The following is a 13187-nucleotide window of genomic DNA, read 5'->3' on the forward strand; positions in this document are numbered from 1 at the left end:
AAATTTATGTTGATGATATTATCTTTGGAAGTACTGATAAATCTTTATGTGAGAAATTTTCTAAGCTCATGCAGAACAGGTTCGAGATGAGTATGATGGGAGAATTAAATTACTTTTTTGGGACTGCAAGTCAAGCAACTTGAAGAAGGAATTTTCATAAATCAAGCCAAGTACACAAGAGATCTTATCAAGAAGTTTGGCATAGATGGAAAATCCTCAGTCAAAATTCCCATGAGTACATCTCAAAAATTGGATAAAGATGATGAAGGAAAAGACATCGATCAAACGATGTATCGAGGAATGATTGGATCGTTAATATACTTAACCGCAAGCAGACCAAACATATCCTACTCGGTTGGCGTATGTGCAAGATTCCAATCAAAGCCCAAAGAAAGTCATTTGATTGCAACCAAGAAGATAATTCGATATCTCAAAGGAACAATCAATGTGGGATTATGGTATCCCAAAGAAGGAGATTTTACACTAACTGGTTATTCAGATGCAGATTTTGCAGGGTGTAAAATAGACCGAAAAAGTACCTCAGGGACATGCCAGTTCTTAGGGGGAAGATTGGTCTCTTGGTTCAGCAAGAAACAAAACTCCATAGCTACGAGCACTGCCGAGGCCGAATATATTGCAGTTGGGAGTTGTTGTGCACAAATTTTGTGGATGAAGCAACAATTGTTGGATTATGGGATTAAATGCGAAAATGTTAGTATTTTATGTGATAATACTAGCGCAATTGCAATAACCCAAAATCCTGTGCTCCACTCGCGAACCAAACACATCAACGTCCGACATCACTTCATACGAGACCATGTCGAGAAGAAAGATTTGAAGATCGATCATGTTCCCACAGAAAATCAAATTGCCGACATTCTCACAAAACCGTTGTGTGAATCTCGTTTTGCAACTCTAAGGCACGAAATGGGAATGATCGAAATGAGCTAAGTATTTCGAAACCTTTAAATTCGAAAAATTTGTGTACGTGATTTGCATGAAATTGCATGAAATTTGTTACCTATGTGTTCTACGTGATTTAATTAATGTGTTACAATTTATTTGTGTACATGTTAGTAATCTTATCTTACGAACTTAGGTACGTAGAAATTGGTTATTTGTTTTTATTGTTTTTAAAGGGTTATAAAAGTTAGGGGGAATGCATCATGATAGTGGAGGGATTATATGACTTAGGGGGAATGACCTGATGATAAGCTATGCTAAAAGTTAATAACAGTGCATGCAAATTGATTTGTCAGTCTGAATGGTCATCAGCTTTAATTTTAATTTTCACCTGCTTAAGTCAATTTGATGTGATTCTTTTTAAAATTAAATGTATCTAGCATCAATTTTGATCTTATCTGTTTAAATTGATTTTATTGGTCGATCAATTTTATTTCTCAGATTTATCAGATGTCGAAATTAAATTGTTAGCATGAACAGATTTATTGCACTAACAATTTTGCGTCGAAGAAATTTTTGCTCCATGAGTATCTACAGGTGGCAGCGAATTAAAGCTTAATTTTTGGCGCTATGTACCCACAAATGGAGTATTAAAATCTGAGTTGGCAAATTTAAATCAGTGAAAGTTCGAAGTTGCCCTCAATTGTTCTACAATCTCTATCTATCCACTAAAGGGCAAGATGGTAATTTTGCAAAGGCATTTAATTTGCCTCCAACAAGAAGAAGAGGAAGAAAGAAGATCATCTCCTTCTTCCTCCCTCCCTCACGCCGGCGCACGCATGCAAGAAGAAGAAAAAGCTTAAAAATCTCTCAAATCAAACCTACCCATCCCAAATTTCCCACAAAAATCCATTCTACACCTAAATACCCATTACCCACCCTCACCATTGTCCTTGAAACCTCTCACAACCAAAACCCATTTCCTTCTACCCTTTTTTTTTCGGACTGCCGAAACCCCTACCCGAAACCCATCTCAAAATTCCCTAATTTTTGTTCTATCAAGATGGAAGGAGCTCAAAACCCAATTGGAGCAGAAGGATCGAGGAAACTCACTCGGGTGATTCGAGGGATGATCATGGACCTTGAGGACTACAACAAGTTCATCCAAAACCAAGACTTGGGGTAAAAATCTTAACCTCTCTTGAAAGTAGTGGGTTATTGAAGTTTTGCTCTTTCAAGTATGATGGTTTCTATTTGAATGAAGTAGTAGAATTTTATAGACACGCATTTGTCGAACATGGTGTTATAAATTCTACTGTTGCAGGAGTTGTGTTAAAAATTGAGTTAGATGATGTGAGAACTCATTTTGGATTGGAGGAAAAATTGTTGAAAGTTGAAGATCACGGCTTTGATATAAATGATTTTTGGAGTGAAATTAGACACGAAACTGCACAAGTCGAGACGTGTACTAATGGCTTTAAGGTTATGTTGAAGCACGAATATGGAATGCTACTTGATATAGTGCATAAAACAATTGAGTGCAAATATTCTAGTAGGAATTATTTTACAAAGAAGAATTTGCCTTTGATGCATGCCATTGTGAATGTTGTTGCCGTAGATTGGGGACAGTTTATATATGGCCGAATGGTTGATCAAATTAGGCTAACAAAACCATTGGTGAATGGATGGTTTCCTAATGACATTGGATACGGTTTTGTTGTTGGGGAATTGTTGAAGTTGAAAGGTGTTGCCCTATCCAAATCAAAACCAATACAAAACCAAAATTATCTTTTTCGAACCCCAATCCCGGTTGATCCTTCCCTAGCCAATATCCGAAAACGAAAACCGGCAAATGCATCAACCCATTCCTTAGCAAAAAAGCCTCCTTCTAACCGAGCTACTAGTCACGGGGAATCCAATACTCATGGAAGGGGTAGTGATGATGCTTGTAGTCATCAATTTGTTACCATACCATACCCGTAACCCACACCCCAAACCCGAATGAAGAAGAGAGAATTCCAAGTAAAGTTGGGAGTGTAGATGACATTCCAACTTATGGGGCAAGTAGTGAGTTGTTGAAGGAGTATGAACGTGTGAAAGTTTGGAGGAATTGGAGACTAAGTGATCACAAATCGGTTGCTACAACAATAGGACCGGATACTCTAGAGTTGGAGGAGTTTGCTCTACAATGGATTGGAACAAGAAATCTTGCTACCGCAACTAGGCTTTCGGTGATTAATGAGTGCTTTGTTAAGAAAGTTGCCATTAGTCGGGGCAAGGAAGTGGCTCAAGAGGTTCCCGAAGATGCCGTTGAGACTATAGATGGATTTTCTCGTGATGATATTGCCCGAGCATTGGTCATTTCTAGAGAAGAAGTGCACGGCACACATGGGGAAGCATCACACTTGAAGGAGACCGAAGGTGGAAGCTTGCAAGAATTGGACCCATTTCCTTTGAATATTGGGAATGACAACCTTAGTTTTGATGCTATTTCACCCCACACGGCTACGGATGTGACGAATTCGGTGAATGAAAATTTGGAAGCAAATGTTGGTGATGAAAACCGAATGGAGGAACAAGAAAATGTGCTACAAATTGAAGTGTCACTAAGCCGTGCCGAACCAATTGCCACTGCCGAACCACTCATTCCTACACTTGATGAGCCCTTGTGTCTTGACAATGCACCTTATGTGGAACCACCGGAATCATCGATGCCGAGACAACCACGAGAGGAACCACACAAGGAGGTACAGTCTACTCCCATTGATATTAATGCTTTGAAAGAAAATATTATTGGGGATGTACGAAAAGAAATTCAAAAATTGAGAGGAGATGTCTTTCAAGAGTTTGAGAAAGTCCAAAATCAATTTGGCAATGTTGAAACCAAATTAGATGACTTTCACAAGCAAGCTTATGAAAAGGCCGAATCCTTGTTACTTGGACAAGGATCAATCCAAGGTGATATGGCCACAATGTCTACTAAGCAAGAAGAGCGTAATAGGGAAGTCTTGAAGATGTTCCTTGACTTAGGGAAGAAAGGAACGGAGTGTGAATCGAGGCTATGATTGGTAGAGAACCAATTGAAGGCTTTACTACATCAAGTTGGCGTAAACAATGATCTCTTAATTGGAGTCCAAAAGAGCCAAGACAAAGCTTCAGCAAGTTTCCAACATTATGTGGATGCTGCCGAAAAGGGGGAAAGAGCTAGAGGTGCCCCAAGCCATTTGGTGAATCATTTGATTGGACCGTCGTCACAACGGCCACTAGTCGAGCTTGTTCGACCTCCAGGAGCACCAAGAGGAGTAACACCCACACCGAGAGCTCAAGGCCGAGGAAAAAGGAGAATAATGGATTATTTGATGACCCCTCAAAGCATGGATTTTCCTAGCCAACAAGGATGCCAAAGATCAACACCTTCAAGATCAATTTATGAAGAAATCAAGTTGAAGCTTATACGAGAGTTGGAGACATTCTTTGGGCACACAAGCAACGAAATGGTGGATGGAAGATCTTTTGAAGAATGCGTTGCTTGGTACCAAGCCGGAGTGTTACGGGGTGACAATATTCAAGAAGCTTATGGAAATTATGTTACCGAGCAAGTCACCGCACCATACCAACTCGAAGGAAAGAAACAAGACTTCAAGGAATTAAGGGCACACGTGAATGCCTTAATTGGCAAGAGGTAAAATTTTGAAGCCTCAATTTTTTGGTGTACATAATAGCTAGGTTGTTCGAATTATGCCTTTTGGTACATAATATAAATTGCTAGCATATGGTTTATTTCCTTATTGTGTCTAGTATGTTTATTGCTTTAAAGTCTCAAGATTTTAAATTGGACTTAGTAATTGCATGTGAGGCGTATAATTGAGAAAATAAAATTGAAAGGGGGAAGAAAAATTAAAAGATAAAAATCAATACGCAACCCCGCGTTATAGTCTCAATATACGTTTAGGACCGTCAAAAATTAAAATCTCTAGGTCTTAAATGTGTTAAACCCGTCAAATGGCTAGTCGCAATAAAATTGGACAAAAAGATTATTTTCAAAAAAATTTGACATAGCCAAATGACTTGGGTATAAGTTTCGGCATCATCAAAAAGGGGGAAATTGTTAGGAATAAATTGTATAAGTTTTGATGAGCCAAATGTATTTTGTAGACCCCAATTTTATTTTATTTGAGTCAGTTCTGGTTCACAAAGTATAGTGCACCACTGCCATGAAGCCTACATGAAGTCTACGTGAAAGCATTTTGAAGGAAGAATAAATGGAAGCGGGATCATAGCTTAACACATTTATGAAGCATTAAGTCACTAAAGGTTGAGATGGACGAGATGGTAGAAGACTTGTTGAAGCATGCCAAATGCGAGATGATCCACAGTTTGATTCTCATTAGAAGTAATTTTGGTGTAAAGATGAATTCCTATCGTGAAGTAGCAATATCAGGAGATGATGTCATCATGATAGTAATACTATCATGAAAGGACAATTTTTATCGGATGAAAACACGTGGAAGAGATAAGTCAAAAGAATTTAAGTCTTGGATTTTATCAATTGGATACCCAATCGAGATGGAAGAAGCCTTGCCAAGCAAAGCAAATGGTCCACAGTTTGATTCCCACCTGAAGTGATTTTATGAATTCATGATATTGGTTCATGATATACAATGGAATGTGATACATGGTCCATGATACAAGGTGGAACATGATAGCTAGCTCATGATATGAAATGGAACATGATATATATGGTCCATGATACAAGGTGGAACATGATAGCTAGCTCATGATATGAAATGGAACATGATATATATGGTCCATGATACAAGGTGGAACATGATATATAGTCCATGATATAAGGTGGAACATGATATACTATTGGGACATGACTTCATCAAAAGGAGCTATGACATCATGATAGAATTAGACAGAAACATTATTTTGAAGCTCTGTTTCTGCAGAAGAAGTCGAAGAAGAAGAAGAAGAAGAAGAAGCTGATATACGAAGGAGATCTTTTTAATACTCAAGCAAGAATCAGCAGATAAATTATTTGATCAACTTGGCACATCAGATCAATAATTCAACAAAAGTCATGCCAGAGAAATTCAAATTTGGAGGCTACCCATGCCAAGGAAAAAGCTTTGTCAGATTAAAGAGGAGCAACGGCAAATTTATTTAAATCTTCTGACAGACGGCGAAATAATTTTTGCAGACCAAGTTGGCAAAATTAATTGATCAACTACAATTCAAAATGGACAATCAAGATCGAAAGTTGATCAACGGGCAAATAGCTTTCATCTGCTATAAAATGCCCAAGCAGACTTGAAGACAAGCACGAATCCTACAGAGATTCAGAAAACACTTGAACAACAAAGAAAATTATCCAATCAATCATCAAGTGATATATTGAGCTATACACGAATTTTCAAAAAAAAAAAAAAAAAAAGAGCTATACACGATTAAATTCAAGTCTGAGTGAGAGAAAAATTGTATTTCATTGTAAATCTTCTACTGAGTTTAGAAAAGGGGTAGAGTAACTAGGGAGAGTGAAAAACCCAGTTGGAGTGTAGCTTTGTGCGTAGCACTCGGTTGTAACGGGCAGAGTAACAAGGGGAGCTTGTGAAAACCCAGTGAGAGCGTAGCTTTGTGCGTAGTTCTCGTGGTGTAGGAGTACAGCTTGGTGCGAAGTACTCGGGAAGGCGGAGTAACAAGAGGAGCTTGCGAAAAACCTTGGTGGAGTGTAGCTTTGTGCGAAGCACTCGGAGAAGTGTCGTTGGGCACTTATTCACTATTGTATCTGGGTGATCGAAGAATAGTGAATTTCCTCCTTGAAGTGAAAGGAGAAGAGTGGACTAGGAGGATTACACCACCTCTGAACCACTATAAATCTCTCTCTCTATTTACTTACTGCTCATATATATTTCGTGCATGCTTATATTATTTGTGAACTAACCCGTTACGGTTTATTGCGTATCTTTATCTGTCTGGGTTTGATAGTTCCCTCGTTTGCATGCAAGTGAAATTTTATATACATCATCCTACATCTATATTAAATGTTTCTAACGTGATGCATGTATAGAATCTCTCTTTGAGCACGAGACAATTTAAAGCATAACACTTTACCGTTACAATTCCGTTGTGCACACTCTAAGTTGTTATACTTGTTTATGCTTGTTACTTAGAGTTGAAGTTACAAAGTGTTGTTTGCAGAAGAAGTTGGAAAAGTTAGAGAAGTCTATTCACCCCCCCTCTAGACTTCTCGCCACCCTTTCGGGACCAACAGTCTGGACCCCGTAGTGCTAGTAGAGTTGGTGACCGGGACTTTTAGTGTGAATGGAATATCGACAGTCGTGTTGTTCGATTCCGGGGCTACCAACTCGTTTATATCATCATCTTTCATGGATGAGTTAGGATGGAAGCCTTCTAGCAAGAAGGAAATGAGTATCCGCCTGGCATCGGGGAGAATGGTCATGTGTGAGGATGTCCTAGAAGACTTGACGGTGGAGATATCGGGAGTAGACTTTCTCGGGAACTTTATCAAGATTGAGTTGGAAAGCATGGACGCAATTCTCGGGATGGATTGACTGAGTAGACACAAAGCCAAAATTCTATGTGAAGAGTGGAAGGTGACAATGAGAAGTCCAAGAGGAAAATATGTATCTTACAAAGGGAACCCGCGGGCACCCTTCCAAAGTTCCTTACCGGATGGCACTAGCAGAAATGGCAGAACTCAAAGGACAGTTGCAAGAATTACTGGAGAAAGGCTACATTAGACCAAGCGTGTCACCTTGGGGAGCCCAGTGCTATTTGTAATGAAGAAAGATGGGAGCATGCGGTTGTGTATCAACTATCGAGAGTTAAATCAAGTCACGGTGAAGAATAGATATCCCTTACCGCAGATCGACGATTTGTTCGATCAATTAAAAGGAGCGGGGGTCTTCTCTAAGATAGATTTGAGGTCGGGGTATCACCAGTTAAGGATGACAGATAAGGATATCCAAAAGACGGCTTTTCGCACGAGATATGGACATTATGAGTTCACTGTTATGCCATTTGGTCTGACCAATGCACCAGCCATCTTCATGGATTTGATGAATCGAGTATTTCGACCATATTTGGATGACTTTGTGGTGGTGTTTATAGATGACATTCTGATTTACTCCAGGGATGTTAGTGATCACGAGGGGCACTTGAGGATTGTGTTACAGGCTTTGAGTGACCACCAACTCTATGCTAAGTTATCAAAGTGTGAATTTTGGAGGGATAGTGTAGCTTTCTAGGGTCACATCGTCACGAAAGCAGGAGTGACTGTGGGCCCAGCTAAGGTAAAAGCATTAATGGATTAGCCAGTATCCAAAACGGTCACTGAGGTGAGGATCTTCTTGGGCTTAGCAGGTTATTACCGGAAATTTGTGCAGGATTTCTCAATTTTAGCTAAACCCTTGACTAATCTTACGGAGAAGGCAACCAAGTACACTTGGACAGAAGAGTGTGATCGAGCGTTTCAAGAGTTTAAACAGAGATTGACCACGGCTCCAGTCTTGACCCTACCCTCGGGAGATGATGGATTTGAGGTGTATAATGATGCATCGTATAAGGGTCTCTGGTGCGTGTTGATGCAACATGGAAAAGTTATAGCTTACGCATCGCGGCAATTAAAGACTCACGAGGCTAATTACCCTACTCATGACTTGGAACTGGCAGCAGTAGTTTTTGCCTTGAAGATTTTGAGGCATTACCTATACGGTGTGATGTGCAAGATTTACACAGATCATAAGAGTTTAAAGTAAATCTTCACCCAGAAAGAGTTGAACATGAGACAACGACGATGGCTAGAGTTGATCAAAGACTACGATTTGGAAATTCAATATCACGAAGGAAAAGTGAATGTGGTAGCTGATGCCTTAAGTAGGAAATCCAGCCACTCCTTGGATAGTATTTGGGTAACGCCCGACGAGCTATGTAGAGAATTTCAGCGGATGAATCTGGAAGTGAAGAATGGTGGAGAATTTAAACAAGAGGTAGCATTGTATACTTTGAGAATCACATCGGGCATCTTTGATGAAATAAGGGAAGACTAATCGGGGGATATCAAGTTAGAACGAGTGAAAGCGAATATGATAGATGGGAACTGCGGACCTTTTGAGATACATGCCGATGGGAGCATTCGGTATAGAGGGTGTTGGTGTATTCTGGTGAAATGTGAAGGGATTAAGAGACAAATCATGGAGGAAGGGCACTACACTCCTTATTCTGTACACCCTGGTGGAGATAAATTGTATGGAGATCTTAAGAAGCACTTTTGGTGGCCAAGAATGAAAAGAGAGATAGCCGAGTTCGTACAGAAATGCTTAAACTGTCAAAAGGTAAAAGCAGAAAGAAACAAACCAAAAAGGGTTGGTACAGCCTTTAGAAATACCAGAGAAGAAATGGGACTCTATCTCTATGGAACTCGTGGGAGGTTTACCCCTGACAAAGACCGGGAAGGATAAAATCTGGGTGAATGTTGACAGGTTAACCAAGACAGCTAGGTTTATAGCTATGAAAGAAACCTGGACAATGCACCAGTTGGCCAGGGCTTATGTTGAAAAGGTAGTAAAGTATAACGGTATACCCCGAGACATAGTATCCGATAGAGATTCTCATTTCTTATCTCAGTTTTGGAAGACTTTGCAGTTTACCTTGGGAACTAGGCTTAAGCTGAGCACAACCTTTCACCCGAAGACTGACGGGCAGACGGAGAGGATGATACAGACACTGGAGGATATGTATGCTTAGGGCCTGTATGTTGGATTTTCATGGCTCTTGGGATGAACACCTGGATTTGATTGAGTTCTCCTATAACAATAGCTACCACTCGAGTATCAAAATGGTACCGTACGAGGCTCTTTACGGACAGAAATGTAGGAGTCCCTTGTGTTGGGAAGATGCGGTCGAGAATATAGTGCTTCGGCCTCAGTATTTGCAAGAAACGGTGGAAAAAGTCAAACTTATACGGGAAAGAATGAAGGCTGCTCACGACAGACAAAGGTCGTATGCCGATCAAGGGAGGAGGCCAGCTGAGTTCCAAGTGGGAGATAAGGTAATTTCCCAACCTTTGATCTTGTAAACAAGTAAACGTCAAGTTTGTGCAATTTTAACCCTGTGTTGACGCTAGGTGTTGCTAAAAGTGTCTCCCACTAAGGGAGTAATGAGGTTCGGAAGGAAAGGGAAGCTAAGCCCTCATTTTATCGGACTTTACGATGTAGTAGAGAAGATCGGGACGGTAGCTTACCGTTTAGCCTTGCCCATGGACTTGGAAAAGGTAAAATTTAACTCCCAAGTTGGATATAAGTTCTATAGAACTTTTCTTAGAGGTGACCTTGAATTCGAGCTGTAGGTACATGACGTGTTCCATGTCTCACAACTCAAGAAGTACTTTTCGGACAGTACTCACGTGATCCAACCCAAAGAAGTAGAGATAGATGAATCTTTAACTTACGAGGAAAGGCCAGTACGGATCCTCGATCATAAGACGAGAGATACAAGAAGGAAAAAGGTGAAGCTAGTCAAGGTCTTGTGGTCCAACCAGTTATCGGAGGAGGCCGCATGGGAGACCGAAGAGGATATGAGAAGGCGTTATCCGGCTCTCTTTGATCAAGGTAATCAGTGAAGCTTTAAGTCCATTTAGTAGTTGAGCTTACGTAGCTAGACGTGTTTAAGTTTAGTTGAAGTATCTGGGAACTCTGAAATTCCTAAGCCTTCCCGTGTCCCACCAGAAATCCTTAAACCAAATCTCGATACTCTTAGTATCCTTCTAAAGCTTCTTTACCAAGTGAACCTTTCGCTTGTTCCAAGTTTTGGGACAAAATTTCTTTTAAGGGGGATAGGATGTGACAAACCAAAAATTTATTTTATAAATCCGGTTTTAAGAAAATCCAAAATAGCCAATTTTCACTCTATAAAATTTTTATGAAGAAAATGGTGTTGAATAAATTATTTTGAGCCCTTTTTAAATGTGATTTGACACCAGGTATGGATTTAAATTTCAATATCCTAAATTCCGGGTACATTGCGTGCCACGTTTTGAACTAAGAAATATATCTGAGTGAAACCAGGAGAATTCTGAGAAGCTTAAACCAAGCGTTCTTCTAGAAATCATTTTGGGAAAATTCCTTCTTCAACCCCAAACTATTCTTAATAACAATTCCAACCTATGGTTCACAAAGCTTGGTGAACCACAAGCTTACAACATCTCTGCCTGATACCTTCTTGAACCAATCAAAATCATCCTCTTTATCATCAACCAATCATAAGGAAAAATCTCTAGGGTTTTGTACCACTATAAAACCCACCTTATTCACTCCTCAAACCCTGATCTCAAACCTTGCCTCTCCTTTGTTGTCTGTTAAGAAGTCAATCACAGTAAGTTTCCCTACAACTTTCCTCACTCTGCCTTTTCTTTATTTTTCCGTCTATGGAGTTCTTAGGCTTAGGGTGTTGTGAATGCTTGGGTATTAGGTGGTGAAGGAAGTGGAGATTTTGAAGGGAGAGGAGGCTGAGATCCAAGCTAGAGAAGATAAAGCTACAAAGGTATAACCCATGGACTCCCAAGCTTTTTACAAGACTCTGTGAAGTCTTTGATGAGTAGAAATGCTAGATATATGTTGTATTTGATCTAATAAATGATCTATTACTTATCTATGAAGTGTTGTTGATGTTTTGGATGAGTTAGAGATGCCTGAGCTATTTTTGCAGATGAGAATAAACCATCTGGTGCACAGACTGTGTGCACCAGTAAGTTGACCGGTCCCAGCCAACGGCCCAACAAGGGGACCATTGGCTAAGGCCGTTGCCAACCGGGCCTAGGGAACGGCCCTAGGAGAGGGCCGTTGCCTAGATCCGGTGGCTAGGCGGTCTGAGGGGCGGGCCTAGTTGAGCCCCGCCCCAAGGTCCGTTGAGTGCCTCCAGTGCAGTGGCCGGGCCCTTGTGGCTCAGCTACGTGTCGTTTCGGACGGGTTGTCATGGGCCCTTGTGGCTCGGTACATCGGGGCCGTCTCGACGAACGTTTTGGCTTTGATTTCGTTAAATTTGGTTAAGTTTTGAGCTATTTATGAATGTTTTTGTACAAGAAAATGTTGCAGAAGTATTTAGAAAATTTTCACTGTTTTTGAGCTTGCGAACTATCAGACTTGGTTTACTTTATTTGTTGAGTATGTCATAGTATGATTGTTGAATAGAGAAGCATGAGCCTAAATGCTTGATTTTAGCTAGCAAAGCATGTCTAAAGTGGTTGTTATAAATTTTTAAAGTTCACTGCTAAGTTTCTAAATATTGAGCATCTAAATGTGGCGGTGACACTCCTACTAAGTTTGTTAATTAAGTTTACTTTTCCGCTGCTTAGTTTATCTTATTTTGGTTTTAGTTTGTTAAGTAAGTTTAAGAAAAGTGGGGTGTTACACCAAGTTGTGGTTTTATTTGACGTGACCGGGCAACTTCGTAGGACTTTATTTAGCACGAGACTGTGCGAGTGACCAAGCCTGCGGTGCCATATTGTGGGAGTGGCCCGGGAACTGACGAACGCAAAGTGGGACTTTGACACCGGGAGTTTGTACAAGCCATCTGTCGTGGGACCTCTAAGAAGCACTGCTTTGGTCGTGGAGTCCTTCACAATGAAATAGTCATTATGAAACTCAAAAAAATACATTGTTTTCCGTAGTGAATTTATGCACAGACAAAAGAGGTACCGAAAAACTAGGGACATGCAAAACATTTGATAACCGTAAAGTTATAGATACAGATGGAATTGATGCATGACCGACTCGTGAAATTACCAAACCTGCGCCTTTACCAACTCGGACAACATCGTGACCACTGTATGCATCGGAATTAGCCATCATGCTAGCGTCGGGCATAGCATGTGCTGTAGCCCCCGTATCCGGATACCAGCTTTCCGGTGTTGGTGCGGTCGACGTCGGAGCTTCACCGGATATCGCTATATGGGTTTGCGCCGGTGGCGGCGCCGTGTATCGCTTATAGCATGTGACCGCCCTGTGTCCATGGGAACGGCATATTTGATACCTTGGCGCACCCCGGCCGCCACGGCCTCCGCGATTTTGGCCGCCGCGGCCACCGCGTCCGCCACGCCAGTGCTGAGTCTGAGACTACCGGCCACCATCCGCATTCGATCCACGGCCACGACCTGCGTAGATGACCGTGTGTGATCCACCCGCGTCAGTCACCGTGGGTTAGTCATCAACGAGTATAAACTCATGGGCCTGCAAAAAATCCGATAGGTGAGGGAGAGACACCGG

The sequence above is a fragment of the Ipomoea nil genome, unplaced genomic scaffold (genome assembly GCF_001879475.1).
Source record: "Ipomoea nil cultivar Tokyo-kokei standard unplaced genomic scaffold, Asagao_1.1 scaffold2818, whole genome shotgun sequence".
Lineage (NCBI taxonomy): Eukaryota > Viridiplantae > Streptophyta > Magnoliopsida > Solanales > Convolvulaceae > Ipomoea > Ipomoea nil.